The 15,330-nt window shown below is 39.1% G+C and overlaps 1 protein-coding gene across 4 annotated transcripts in view; it reads left to right on the forward strand.

The window, feature by feature from the left end:
• The window catches only part of MBD5 (methyl-CpG binding domain protein 5), a 118,744-nt gene that overhangs the window by 52,152 nt on the left and 51,262 nt on the right, over positions 1–15,330 (forward strand). For all 4 annotated transcript variants that reach the window (XM_030278131.4, XM_072931749.1, XM_030278132.4 and 1 more), the window contains exon 3: positions 13,344–13,483. The gene's annotated coding sequence lies outside the window, so the exon portion shown is untranslated. The remainder of the gene's footprint in view (positions 1–13,343; positions 13,484–15,330) is intronic.

Here is a 15,330-nt window from a genome sequence, read left to right on the forward strand (position 1 = left end):
AGCAGCTTGAAAACTGTTTCCATATTAATGACCCATAACAGTAACAAAGTGCATTTTATATAAAATTACTCCTACCTCTCACCTGGATGATCTTGGAAATCTTTTCCAACTTTAACCATTCTGTGATCTGGACTGAGCTGTTTTCTGTGTTTTATACATACTAAATCCTGCCTAACTGTATTTTTGCTTCTTGTTGTTGCAGTCCATTATTCCTTGTGCACCTCCCTCAGCCTTTTCTTGCTCTTCTTGCAGAAAGGAAAAACGTTGCCAGTTGGGAAAAGTTTGTGCAAGGCATTTGTGTGGAAATGATCTCCCAACCAGGGAGCTGAGGAGCACAGCCCAGTGTCCTCCTGCTCTGGCTCTGTGGCATAAATTTGATTTAGAAAGTGCCACGTTTGTAGCTGCACTCCTGATGTGTCTCGTTTTGTATCCCCTAAATTACTGATACACACAATGTGGCAGGTTTTAAACAGAGATTCTTTCAGAGGATGGAACATTTGTTAAGGTAGGGCTTGTGCTGTCCCAAATAAATAGTTACACACCAAATTCTGAGGGAGAGAAAATGGCATTGCTGTGTACTCAGATCCTGCACTCCAGGCATGGAGTGACAGAATTCCAGCACGGTCTGTCCTCTCCCACTGTGGAGAAATTCTGGAGGAAGAGCTAAAACCATAAGTGATTTTTGGGTTCAGGTCAGGGGGATTACATTGCTGGCTGGAAGGAAAGAAGGGTCTGGCTTCCTCCTCTGTGATCAATCCCTAAATCCAGAAGGATGTAAGAAGCAGTTTAGCCCCTCAGCCTGGGAAGTGGACTTGAAAAGTGGGATGAAGGGAAGGAGAGCTTGCAAGGATTACAGCATCTTCCTTCCTTGTTGGAATAGCAGGGCTGTGCTCCTTGGAGTAAATTCTAGCTTAGATTCAAGTGCATGGAATACTTATGTGTACAATAATGGGAAATATTCACTGGAAAGGGAGGGAAAAAACCCAAACCACAATGCAAAAGGTTTGTTGGACTGGCACAGTGGTAAATTATTTGTTTAGGTGGAAATAGGAATTTATAAAATATGAATCTAGGATTGAACGGTGTGCTCTAGCAGTGAAACTAAATGTGATTTAGTGATGATAAAAAGGTAATTTTAAAGCAGACAGATTGAGGATTGTCCAGCTGGAATTGCTGAATCCTGGACTCTTGATTCTTCATGGCAGAGCTGAAAAAGCATTTCAGTTACAGAATCACAGACACATCTCTGTAATGACTGAACTTTACTGTTCCATTCCCAAATTTCAGTGCTCCATTCCTGAATTTCAGTGTTCTATTCCTGAATTTCAGTGCTCCATTCCTGAATTTCAGTGTTCTATTCCTGAATTTCACTGTTCCATTCCTGCAAGGGCCTCTCATTCCAATTCCTGACCATTCTGCTTTGCAGACATTTAGGTAACTCTGCATCAAGTTTTGCAAGATGAGCTCTAGGACAGAGATTCCAAACCAGTTAAATTTCTTCTTACCTGTCCTTGAACTCATCTAGAAACACTGTCAGTGCTGAAGCCATCCCTGTTGTTCATTTCCATGATTCTGTAGCTCCCATAAAAGATAAAAAAATAAAGATTTTGGAGAAGTATTGAAGGTGTTTCTGATGAGGTTTTCTTGTGAAGGTCTAGAGAAAATAAACATGAATTCTTCTATCAATAGATCTTGCCATAACATCTGCACCTTGATGATTTAAGTTTAATAAATTACTAAATACAGGGTTTGGCCAACAAAAGTGGTGGGACAGCCTGTGGCACATCTGGATTTGTCCAAATGAATCTGGAGTTTGTCCTTGTCCACAGCAGCTCAAGGCCTGGCAGTAGAAGAAACCAGAATATTTCTGAAAGCTCAGAAGGCTGAGTTGATGCTTTCAAGACTAGAAAGTAAATAATACAATAAATAAAAAACCTCATCTGTGCTTCTAAAGAAAATGTACTAAAATAGCTGAAAACCTACAACACCTTCAAGGCACCCTTTGAAAATTTGGAAAACTTGTATTTTATCTCCTTTTCACTCAAAGGTGTGGTTTTAGATGCAGAGGTTGGTGATCTCCAGGGCCTGGATGCTTTTTCCTTTTGACATTTCCTAAGCAGCTAAAAAAAAGGGAGGACCTGCTGGCTGCCTCATTAGGGTGATTTAATTTTTTAACAGCTTTCAGTAGGTGTCACATATGGTACCTCTGGATGGATTCTGACAGGAGTGTAAGATTGAACCAAACTGTCTCTTCAGCTGCTGTTGTTTCAGGGGTTCAGCTCCAGGGATTTGAGGGGTGGGAGCAGAGCTTTCCTCATGTCCCTTAACTCCCTTGGGGTCACCCTGAGCTGTGCTGCTGCCTGGTGGCTCCCCAGGAGGTTTCCCTTCAGTGGGAAGTTCTGTGTGGATATTTGGGAGCAGGACACCAACGTGTGCCTTCAGCATGGCCACTGGCAGGATGTGGGTAGTGATTCCCTGAGCTTCACATCCCAGCTTGGCATGGGTCATGGAATGGGTTGGGTTGGAAAGGACATTAAATCATCCCAATCCACGGGGCAGGGACATCTCCCACTCTCCCAGGGTGCTCCAAACCCTTCCAGGCTTGGACATTTCCAGGGATCCAGGGACAGCCACAGCTTCTCTGGGAATTCCATCAGCCCCTCCCTATTGGAAATGCAGGAGAACCCAATGGGAAGAAATGCTGATGTCTGACTCAATACAGAAAGCTGAATTATTTCTTTATTATAACTATGCTAAAATACATTAATAAACTATATAAAAGGAGGATACTAAAACTACATACTACTTTCTCTGACTCTATCTCTAACCCAACTCGTGCCCCTCTCTCTGTCCAGCCCCAGGTGGGTTGGATTGGCCATCAGCTCAAACAATCCTCACAGAATCCAGCCAAGCATCACCCCAGGGAAACAATTCTCCAAACACATTCCACATGGGAAAAACAAGGAGCAGAAATAGAAATTGTTTTCTCTTCCATTTCTCTCTGTGCACCTCCATGAAAAATCCTGAGAGGGAGAGAAATGTGCTTGCCACACCTCCCCACCCTGCCAGGGAAGATGCCAAGGTGATTTTCCAGGAGGAGTCACCCCTGAGGGAATCAGTCTGGGAAAACTCATTAGGTGGTTAAAAGCACTAGGATTTGCTGTGTTCCAGAGAACACTTCCAGAAGGAAGTTTAGGAGCTGATAACTTCCCAATTAACATTCCAGAAAAGCTCTCTGGCATCTCTGGGAATGCACCTGAGCAGAAATACTACTTTTTACCTAGAAAAAATAAAGAATATGTTAAATTGTATTGATGTTAAACCAAAAGCTACCAAAAATAAATGGGATGCTTGTTCCTTTTTGTCCCTTCCAAAGAACAAAAGCTGAGCCCAGAGTTAAGTTCTGTCCCTGGCACTTTATTAAATTTAAAAAGAGGAAAGAAGACATGTTGGCCCTGTTAGACTTTCCAGTGGTTTGAGAAAGAAAATGTCACTTTTTAATGGAAAGAGAAAATGAGCCTCGCTTTGAGTGCTGGAAGCCCAACAGTTAAAAACACAAGAAATCTTTTACTATTGCAAATCCTGCACAGTTAAAGGGAAGGTGGCAATTCCAAATCATCTGTCCCAGGAAATCAGCACTGGTTTGAAATGTGTACAAACTGAAAACAGTCTATGCCAGAACTCCTTGTGCTAGTGCCAGCTAAAAGCAAGAAAGAAAAGGGAAAAAAAATCAAATTGATGGGTTTCAAAGCTGATAATTGTGCTTGAGTGCTGTGGCTGTAAATCACTGAGTGGCTTTTCCTTGGATACAACAAGCAGTGCATGTAAATGTTCACATGTTGCTTTGCAGTAGTACAAAATACCTGAAATCCTCGATTCCAGTTATTAAAATACAACCTGATGCAACATTTCACCATTTGCCTTAACCTGAGATGATTCCATGAATGACAAATACCATAATGCTGAGGGAAATCAAAATTCATGCACAACGTGATGGCAGAATGTGTGACCTTAACTTCAGAGCAGCACAACGTGTTAAATTATCTTGCTGTAGTTCCAAAAAGCTTCATGGATTAAGTTTTTTAGTGTGTTACTCTTGAAGAGTGGGAAATTTTCAAAACAATTTTCAATTCCGTGTGAAGAGACTTTGAAGTTTGGCTCAGCTTCTCCAAAATCATCTCCCAAGCCTCTGCCTGTGTCTGCAATCATTTTGGGCAGAGAAAACCATTACTCTGCAGGTGTGTTGGATCTGTTCCTCAGGATGACTCCACACCCCTGGTTACATCCATGGCCCTTCCCAAATCATCTCCTGCTGCTGATCTCACAAAAATTGGAAAGTAAATGTTAAAACAAGATTCTGTTCCTCTTTATTGGTTTTATGTCTTCTGTATTCAGAGAGAGCAGCTGGAAAATGAGCTACAAAAATGGATTTTTATCAAATTTACTGATAGAATTTATCCAGAGGTGCAGAAATTGTGCAGAATTGTAGAGAAATTCAAGGAATCACAGGATGGTTTGGGTTGGGAGGACCTTAAAGCTCATGCCATGGGCAGGAACACCTCCCACTACCCCAGGCTGCTCCAAGCCCCTTCCAGGGATCCAGGGAACCCTCACACAAGCCACCACTAATGTTGATTCTTTTGTTTCTTTTTTGTTAAGGTTGGGATTAAATGGTGAGACAATTTTTTTTGTTTGGACTCAGATGTTTATTAGTTTTTATTTATATTATAGTCTCACAGAGTGTGATTTCGACAGCACTTCACTCTAACAAACTAAAAATGGATCTGTCTCTCTCTCTACAAGGTCTTTTAAGGATAAACTGTTTAATTAAGAAATGACACCTAAATTATTTTTACTTTTAACTCAATAACTAACTACTCGTGTCTTGTAATGTGGACTTTTTTTATCTAATTACACAATACTACCTAAATCTAGAAAGAAGAAGGTAAAAAAGAAGGGCTAGCTTCTGTTCTAAAACCTCCATCTTGCTTTATATGTATTAGTATATTTTAAAACATTAAGTTTTCCACCATGTTACACATTACTATTCAAACTCCACACCCACAATCCCAGTTCTGCCATTCCAGAAGCTTCTCCACGGCCTCAGGTCAGTGCAGAGTTCTCCTGGCAGCACAGAAATCTGAAATTCTCAGGGTCCCAACAGAGGGGCAGCCTCAGCTCCTCTGCCCCCCTGTGCCAACCTTTGAGACTTTTTGTGCAAAGCCCAGACTGCCATTCATGGTGTGGTTGCAACAAATTCAGAGTTTGCTGTGGGTTTGGGGTTTGGACCAAGACAATTAATTCAATTAATAAAGCAGAAGGGATGTTTGTGCTGTCACATTAATTGTGCCACAAAATGGCCTGGTTACATTGAGTGGGGAGAAGGACTTCTGTAAAATATTTTGGTAAATAGGTACAATGATAGCACTTGATGATAATTTGGAGAATGTGAGAGTACAGTGTTACTGCAGGTAAATTAATATTTTCTGTATTTTATGTTTCTTTGGACAAATAAACCAAAAGTCTGTTAGGGAAAAACCTTGGTTAAGCTTTTATATCGTTTTTATCTGCTGCCTAAAATACTTGAAGGTGCTGAGGAGCAAATTTTTTTACCCTCCTGTGTTCACCATCATGTTCTCACTTGGGCTGACCTGCAGCACTAAAAGGCAAATTATTTGCTGTGTCCATCTAAGACATTCTCATGTGTGTTTTAGGATAAACTCTTTATCTTGAGTAAGTTTACACCACTTTGTAGTGAAGCCATAGTATGCAAAATGAGCATCTGCCTGCATGAGTAGATTCTTAATTCTGGTGGTTTAGCAGAGGACATGTTTATAGTTCAGAAAATAAATAATTCAGGAGCCTGTTTCTGCTTTGGGTTGACTCTGTGTAACCTTACTTGAGATTTACTAATTCACTCCTTCTACTTAGTACCAGTTAACTGTTACCTGCAAGGCCCAGAGTTGAGGAAAGACCTGGGCACTGTTATTTGAAGCTGCTAATGGAAAATATCAATAATAATATTAATAATATAACAAAAACAACAGCAACAATAATAATATATTTTATATACCATATACTACATTATATATTATATAACATATATATTATGAGGCTGCTAAAAGCTTTGGGTGATGCCACGGAGCAGGAAACTGAACTGATGTAAAATCTGATCACTAATGATGTTAAAAGAGTCCCAACAGGTGCACAGGTCTCACTTCATGGAAAATTAAAGATGCTTTTACTGGTTTTCAGGCTATCTTGGTATTAGGGAGAAGTACTGAGTTATCAAGCAATAATTCTTGTTGTCCAAACAAAATGTTTCCATCTGTTCTCTGCAACTGAGCAGGAGCTAAAATAGGCATTTTCTGTGCTCTGGTGCCATTTACAGAATGGCTTCATTTTGTCTTTATGCTCAAAACCATGTTTTGTGGCATTCTCTAAGACTTTGGTTGCTCAAATTAAAGTCCCGTTCCTCACACTTGCTGATCACATTCATCCAAAGAGAGGGCAAAAGCAGAATTCCAGTTTGAGGTTATTTTAGGTCCCAGTTTTGTTTAGGTTTGGTTGCCACTTTTGAGCATTCACACATTCCAAAAAATCAGATTGAAGTTTTCTCCCCTGGCACAGCGCTGCCATCCCTTGAAAGGTGCTTTTAAAATCCAAAGTTCTTTGTCTATGGAATTACTTTCAGCCTTGAACTTTTTGAAAGTGATGGGACCATTCAGATCCTTTAAATTGGGCTTGATTTGGATCTGCTCAAAAAATAGAACCCAAAAATACTGAAATACAGGAGAGGCTGATTGGAGGAGCAGCAGCTCACAGGACTTATAAGGTAAGGAAGAAGTTTCTGGGTGAAGCCATGTCCAGACATTGTATTTCTGTTTTCTGGTGTGGAAGACAGATCCCAATACAGATCCCAGTACAGATCCCAGTACTTGGGTGACATTCCCAGTGTTCCTGCCCCTCAAGGTCCTGGCAGATCACATCCAGCTACCTGGACCTGGCATGTCCACATCACACCGAGGCTGCTGCCCAGAATTTGGGAAGAGTTCTCTCAGAGCTGCCAGGCTGAACTCAGCTTTGCAGTGATGCCTCAGTTTTAGCTTTGATATTTTTCATGCTCTGTGCTGCTTTAGTGTGCAGCTCTGAGCTTCACATTCAGTGTTGGTGAGCAGGGAGACAAAACAATTCCTGCTCCAGCTGGGCACCCAAATGATCCAAATCTCAGCCCCAAGAGCACAAACACCGTGGGCTGGAGAGAGAAAAACAAGCAGGGTGGGACTGCCTGGGCTAAAGCTGGAATGGGACAATGAACTCCAAGGTGCCAATGGAGCAGAACTGATCATTTTGTGACCAATCTTCCATTTTTTGGGACCATTTTGGTCATTTGGGTGCAGCCCTGGCTGGGCTCTGGTGCTGCCCAAGGTGGATCCATGGAGGAGATAAATTTAATAAATCCTTTGAATAAATCCCTGCTTTATTCTGTGACTCTGTCCAGCCTTGTTCTAGGGCAGAGGCATCAGCAGGAAGCTGAAGGATCCTCACTCGGAGCTAAAATAGGCATTTTCTGTGCTCTGGTGCCATTTACAGAATGGCTTCATTATGTCTCTATGCTCAAAACCATGTTTTGTGGCATTCTCTAAGACTTTGGTTGCTCAGATGAAGGTCCTGTTTGGTTGCTGCAGGAGCTCTGGGATGGAGGAGGAATTTTCTCATCTCCCACATCGGTGTCGCCACAGGATCTGAGTGTCCATCACCTCCAGTCTGATGTAACTCACTTGGAACCCTGGTCGCTGAGAATTTCAGACTTTCTCTGTTAAGAGCCACCAACCCCAAGAAAAAATTGCATTTAACCTAAAGGCGTTGAAAAACCTTCCAAAATTAAGTAGTAAAACTAAAATTATAAGGATGTCATTTAAATAGAAATATGTGCTATCACACAGTAGAAAAATTAAAATTTAAAGTTTCAAAATATAGTTATATATATAAAACAAAATAAAAGTTTTAAACAAAAGCTAATCCTTCTTCTTCATAAGTTTGTCGTATTATATAATTAAATAATAAAGTCCACATTACAAACCACAAATAATTAATTATTAAGTTAAAAATAAAAATAATTGAAGTATCATTTATTAATTAAACAATAGATACTTTAAAAGCCTTATAAAAAATACAACTCTATTTTTTAGTTTGTTAACATAAAATTCTGTAAAACTCACAGTTTATTCAACTATAATGTAAATAAAAACTAATAAACATCTAAATCCTAACAAAAACATTTCATCTCATACATATAAAAAAGTCCACAAAAAAAAAACCCAAAAAAAAACCAACAAAAAAAACCCCCAAAACACCCCTAACCATCAATTCTGGAGGAATTTCAGGTTTTTCTCCCTGTCTCAGACTCTCCTTGGGAGATGGAGTCTCTCATCTGGAAGCTGCCCTTAACTCCTTCCTGCCAGACCTTTGAATTAGGGAAGTTTGCAGGTACAGGAGAGGAAACAAAAGCTTCAGGGGTCAAAAACTTCATTTTTTTTGTTACACCTGAAGCCAGAAAGTGTAAAAAAACAGGCTGAGAATGAAGGAACTGGGACACTTTAATTGTGGTTTCTGTGAAGGAGGAAAAATTCAGTCATTAAATTGACATTTTGCAGTTTGCTGTTCTTAGAGCCATATAAAAATTGCAAGGCTGTAATGCTATTAGACTTATATTTAATGATTAAATTAATATTACTTTAATTATTTTAATTATTAAATTAATTTTATTTAATTCTTAAGCTAACCTAAGAAAAGCAATTAAAATTGTTCAACTTCTTGTATATTAGGAGTTCCTTTAGCTTAAAGGGTTTATTTTGGTCATAGAGAAATCATTAATGAAAATTAAATTTTCATATGAAATCATGAAATAAAAAAAGCAAATTTTGGTTTAATTAAGTTGTCTGTTGACTGCTACTGAAAGTCTTGTTCTCAGATCCTTTACCTCTGTGTGCTCTGCTGATATGAAAATCCTTCAATTTAACTTTAAAACTCTGGAATTTAGTTACTCCTGTTGTTGCTTTGCTGTCAAACACCTTGACACTTTAAATCCTTGTTTTTACTGTGCTTTTCCCCAGTGACATTTGGTACATTTGTCATTAATAATATTTAATATTTATTTTTGGCCTTAGTGCTGTTGTGATACTTATTTCTACAAATCAGAGAAATATTTTATTATTTAGTTACATACCTTAAAACCAGACTTCATAAAATCTCTCAAAGCCTTCTGATAACTCATTCCACTCTGGGCCAAACTTTTCTAGAATTTTCAGCTCTATTTCTGAATAAATAAGCTGGGTAATTTTGAAATAGGAGAGCATTTTTCTATAACTATAGACTCAGGAGTGATCCAATGTGAATTTTACTGAACTCACTGGGGAACCATCCATTAACCTGAGCAAGAATAGAATCAGAATTCCAGAGACTGAATTCTGCTTTAGGAGCCCTGTGCCTGGGGATTCTTCAAATACCTTCCTGATACTTTTATCAATGCATTGGACAATTAGTTGTGCTAATTAATTAGCAGCAGCACTTTGGAAGAGCTACCTGGAGGAAGTGGGGTGACAATAACAGAGCAGGCAGGGATGGAACTGGGATGGAATTCCTTCTCTGTGGAAATTCATTTTGAATTTTCTCAGCCTTTGCAGTTTCAGGATAATTCCCAGAAATCTGAAATGTTCCAGAAATTTCTCTGAATCCAGAGCAAAGTCTCCTCTCTGCTCCTGTGGCGGCATCTGCCCTGCAAGAGTTTAAAATAATCAAGATTTGCCAGTTATGGAGATTAGTGCCAAGAATTTTTAAGTAAAAAGTAACACAGTTTAGAGAAGTTTATGTTATTTTCTTTGGGGAGGATTTAATTTTAAACAATGGCATCATGTCGTGTCTAAAAGAAGACACTTTATTATGTGATGATAAAGTGTCATGAGGCAAAAATATAAACTGTTGGTGTGCTTTTTGCATGAAATTTCTTCTCTCCTAATGAGTTTGGGGCTTTGGGAGAAGAGATTCTTCTGGAAGTCCAGGTATCCTTTCTTCTCCTCATGCTGTGGGTGTGTTTATCCAGGTATTGTGGAGTTTGTACCTGTAACAAAGAAGTTCTGATCGTGGGGTCAACACAAATATATTTGTATGAAATAATCTGAGTTAGGAGGTAGAAATGAAGATATTCTGGTGGGTTGAGTTAACTTTTCTTATGGAGGAAGTGTTCCAGTGATGCCTCAGGTTTAGCTTTGGTATTTTTCAGGCTCCGTGCTGCTTTAGTATGCAGCTCTGAGCTTCACATTCAGTGTTGGTGAGCAGGGAGACAAAACAATTCCTGCTCCAGCTGGGCACCCAAATGATCCAAATCTCAGCCCAGGAGCACAAACACCGTGGGCTGGAGAGAGAAAAACAAGCAGGGTGGGACTGCCTGGGCTAAAGCTGGAATGGGACAATGAACTGCAAGGTGCCAATGGAGCAGAACTGATCATTTTGTGACCAATCATCCATTTTTTGGGACCATTTTGGGTCATTTGGGTGCAGCCCTGGGTGGGCTCTGGTGCTGCCCAAGGTGGATCCATGGAGGAGATAAATTTAATAAATCCTTTAATAAATCCCTGCTTTATTCTGTGACTCTCTCCAGCCTCTTCTCCAGGGCAGCTTCTCAAGGCCTCACCAGCAGTGTGGAAGCACAGGAGCAGCTGGAGGGGCAGGAGGAAGAAGTGGACCCTGGAGTGGGAGACAAATGTGACAATTGTTTCTCTCTCCTGTTTGGGTTGTTTTATCAAATGTTTTCACTTTTTGGGGGATATTTGTATTTTGTGTGATAAGGCTGAGGTAGAGACACCAAAAGAGAGAACCTGAGCATCCTGGCCCATTGCAGGTGGCCCTGGCCATGGAAGGGGATGGGACTGGATGGGATTTCAGGTCCCTTCCAACCCAAACTTTCTGAGGTTCTGAGATTCAAAAAATCAGTTGTTTGTAAGTATGGAGTAATAACAACTGAATTTTTTACTAACTCATTCATTTGTACTTTTAGCAACATAGGAGAAATAGGAGAACAGACAAATTGTCATTATACAGACCTCAAATTCTTTGTTTATCTTCTCAGCTCTCATCAGTTTCTCAGTTATCTCTATATTAAATTAAAGATCAGTGAAGGAGAAAAGTTGATTACATTTCCATTGTGAGCCAGTAAACAGCAATGCTTGTAACACCAGGTATGCAAAGGGGCTGAGGGAAACAAATCAAGTTTTCAAAGTGTTGTGTTACAGATGAATGAAAATAATTTGTAAATTATTCATCAAACTTAATTATGAGATGTTTTGAGAAAACCAAAATAAATTGGGATGTGTGATTGTTGGAGAGACCTTTATTCTCCAGCCTTTATGGGTCTAAATCTTGAATATGAACTTCATCAAGATGTGGAGAATGTCCAGACTGCAGGGAGAGATATCAGCTACTCAGGATTTATAGGACTGAAATATTGACTAAACTGATGTCTGATTTTTTTCCTCTTGCAAATTAAAACTCCTTTTTTTATTTTTCCCGTAACTGGAGACACAAAAAAATAGATAATATCCCTTCTTACATCTTGTGTGCTCAAAGCAACATCCACTCAAAGGACAGCGTTGCCAAACCTTTGAAAAATGTTACTTATATCTATATATCACATTTAGAAAGTAAACATGTCAGTACGTTAGCCTTATATATATATCACATACCTAAAGGAAATATAGCAGTGTGTTATATTCATAACCATGATCGCGTAATTTAAAGAAATGTGATAGTTTGTTGGCCTTCCAGCTGATTTCTGAATTCCCTCTCAGGAAGACCTGCCTGTTTTTGGTATTTCTTTGAGTTTTCCTGTTTTTCACGTGGTCTGTGGTGTTGTTAGGCAGTCACAGTTCATTTTTGAAGTTCTGTTCATCTGGCCAACTTGTTGTCATACACAAGCCCAGGAAAAGGCCATATGTTCCTGCAAAGGTATCCTTGGAAGGTGGAATTGCTGCTTCTTCTTTTCCTTCTGCCATCTGTTCTGCTTTAACTTCATTTTCTCCACATACCGTGTCAAGCAAATATTCAGATAATAGATGGGAATTGTCATCAGTATGGAAGCAAGATTATTGTTGCCAACAATAGTCAGGTATTCAGAATTTTTTTTTTAGACATTTCCCTTGCTCTTTGACGTTGCAACAGTCAAAATTTAGAATTAGGAAGCTGTAAATAAATAAACATTATTTTTATTTAAACCACAAATACACAGAGATGTTCCCATGAACACAGAGGAGATCTTCAGCTCTGCAGGCCTCAAAAATAAAAAGAGCAGAGATCCTGGATTTCTCCAAGTGCCTCCTGCTGCTCTTTCCACTTGGAGTTTCTCACTGCTGTCCGTGTGCCACCCCTCGCTGCTCCAGCCCAAGCATTCCTGCAGCCACGGGGATTAGGGAAGGATCTGGGTTAAAACTAATCCAGCAGAAATCCCCAAATCCTGGCCTGATCCAGGAGGGAGCAGAGGGATGAGTTGTACCCTCTGACAGAGTGAGGGACTACACCTCAGGAATTCCTTCCTCAGGAATTCCCTGCAACTCCAGGAAAATGGAAGAGTAAGGAAAAAAATCAAAGTTTTCAGGTTTTCTGCTAAGCAGACAGCAGAGCCCTGATTTAGGCCAGACCTGGCTTCTGTCTGAATTAGTGAAACTTGAAAATCCTGCGAGCCCTGTGGTTACTGCAAGCATAATCATGGACAAATAATGTGTATTTTCACCCACTTTTTATGCTGCTTATAGAAATAAAATTAAATACAATGCCGTGCTAAGACCAAGGTCATGATTTGCCATCACTTGTTCAAGTCACAGAATTCTGCTCGGTTCAGGAGGAAAATCTACAAAGCATTTGGGAAAAAAAAAAAAAAGTCTACACGTCTATAACCTACTTTCAAGGGTTCTAAACTACTTTGGGGGTTTTTATATTAATTTTTAGAAATGTCCATGTGTGTGAGTGTATATAAAAAGAGATGTGTATATAAATAAACAAAACTGGGCGTCTTTTTGCTATTTTAGTTCTCTGAAATTTTATGGTGGATCCTCTCAAAATATAATTTTGAAGTCCTTTTCTCCATTCTCCAGCTGTGTGGGCTCTGTTTTTACAGCCCTAAATTCTCTACAAGTGTCAAGCAGGGGAGGATATGGCCAGACCTGGACTGTGGGGAACTCTCCTGGTCCTGTGTGCATGGGCAGTGAAGTCAGAGATCCTTCCAGAGGGAATTTAGGAATAATTTCCCCTTCTGCAAATCTCCCTTTAGTACAACATGCCTTTTATTGCAGGAAGAAGAGGCTTTATCGCAACAAAACGGGCAAAAAAACCACAAAGACTTGAAGAAACAGCACTTCTCTAATTTTCCCCAAAAAGCTCCCAGAAGCACCAAATCCTAAAGGATTACACCCAGCAGTCTTCCTGATTTCAGGTTGGTGAATTCACTTTTTGCCTCTTTTTCTGACAGCCCAGGGAAGCTGAGGGTTCCCATTCCCTGGAATGTCCCAGGCTGGGCTGGACAGGGCTGGGAGCAGCCTGGGACAGTGGGAGGGGATGGATGGGATTTAAGGTCCCTTCCTATTCTTGTAGTCTTGGAGGTTGTGGGATTTTAGAGAATTAATTGGTTAAAGTAGTTGTAAGTTTTTTTGTTAAAGGGTAACATAAAACTTTCTAGTCTAAAGTAGTTGTAAGTTTTTTGTTACAAAGTAATATATAACTAGTTAATGAAGAGTTGTATTTTGGTTTTTTAACTTATTACTTGTACTTATTTTTAACTTATTGCTATTACTTATTTTTACTGTATTGTGGGTATTTTTAATCAATGGAATTTTTTAAAATTTTGTAATGTCCCGGGCTGGGTTGGACAGTGCTTGGAGCAGCCTGGGATAGAGGGGACTGTCCCCATGACAAGGGGGGATGGATGGGATTTAAGGTCCCTTCCTATACTTGCAGTCTTGGAAGTTGTGAGATTTTAGAGAATTAATTGGTTATAGTTTAAAGTAGTGATAAGGGGTTTTTTGTTACAAAGTAATTTATAACTATCTACTTTAATGAAGAGTTGTTACAAGGTGTATTTGGGTTTTTAACTTGTACTTGTTTTCGCTGCATTGTGGATATTTTTATTCAATGGGTGGGTTTTTGTTGCTTTTGTCTACATATACTTCAATTATAACTTCTAAACTCTTAGCTTACTTAATTGTAATTACAATTACTGTAATTGTCCATACAACCACACCCCTACATTATAAACCCTTCACCATCTTATCAATAGTTACTCACTTAATTAAGGTATATTTTTTATTACAACTATAGAAATGTAAATTTATGATTTTTCTGCTTAATATCTTTGTATTGTATTTTACATCAATCTAAGCTTCTTCTAAGGTTGTAGATCAAACTCTTCAGTGTCTGTGGAAGTTTCTGTTTTTCTGATTCCCACACCTTCCCACCCAAACTAGTCTGGGATTCTCTGATTTCTGTGAAATCAAAGACAATGCAATTAATAAATATAATTTTCTGTGACTTTTTCCCTTAACAAAATAACAAATACTGTAAAGAAAATCAGACAGAACTGGATGCTCCCAAACAAAAGCTGCTGCTGTTATTTTCCAGCATGGAGCTCATGGCTCTAATTTGGAATTAACTGGTTTGGAGGAGAGGTTTTCAGTTATGCCACAGAGTAAATAAGAAAAATAATCTGAGAAACAGCCAATAATCAAGTTGTTTGATTTAGAAGAAATGCATTTAAAATCCAGCTAAAGTAAAAAGAAAACTGGCTGACTGCCACCCTCTTTTTTACTCATTTGTGACAGCACACAATTAAAAAGTTCAGTTTGTTGCTCTTACAGGAATAACAGTTTTTGGCATTTTTCATGTTTGCTCATAAAAAGTATCTTAATTTTAGATCCTCCAAATACTGTAGTTGTAAGAATATTGTTTGTATCTGGAGAGATTAAATGGGGACGGGATTTTTTTAATCTGTTAGCACAGATTTGTTATGTAAATAGGAAGCTCACAAAGGAAGGAGACAGCAAAAGGCTCTGAAAAAACAGATGTATCTCCCTCAGAAATAAAGTCACCACTAGATTCCTGCAACTTTTTTGGGAAGTTAATTGTTAAGGATGTGCATGGAATCAAAAAAAAACCAAATTCTGTAGTCTGTGTGTGTGGGTCCATTTCCATACGCTCAGTACAGATAATTTGATCATGAATTTATTGTTGCTTTTTAATTTGGATCAATTAAAAATCAGATTATTCATTTAAATGAATTCTTATGTT

This window comes from Taeniopygia guttata, chromosome 7 (genome assembly GCF_048771995.1).
Source record: "Taeniopygia guttata chromosome 7, bTaeGut7.mat, whole genome shotgun sequence".
NCBI classification, from domain to species: domain Eukaryota; kingdom Metazoa; phylum Chordata; class Aves; order Passeriformes; family Estrildidae; genus Taeniopygia; species Taeniopygia guttata.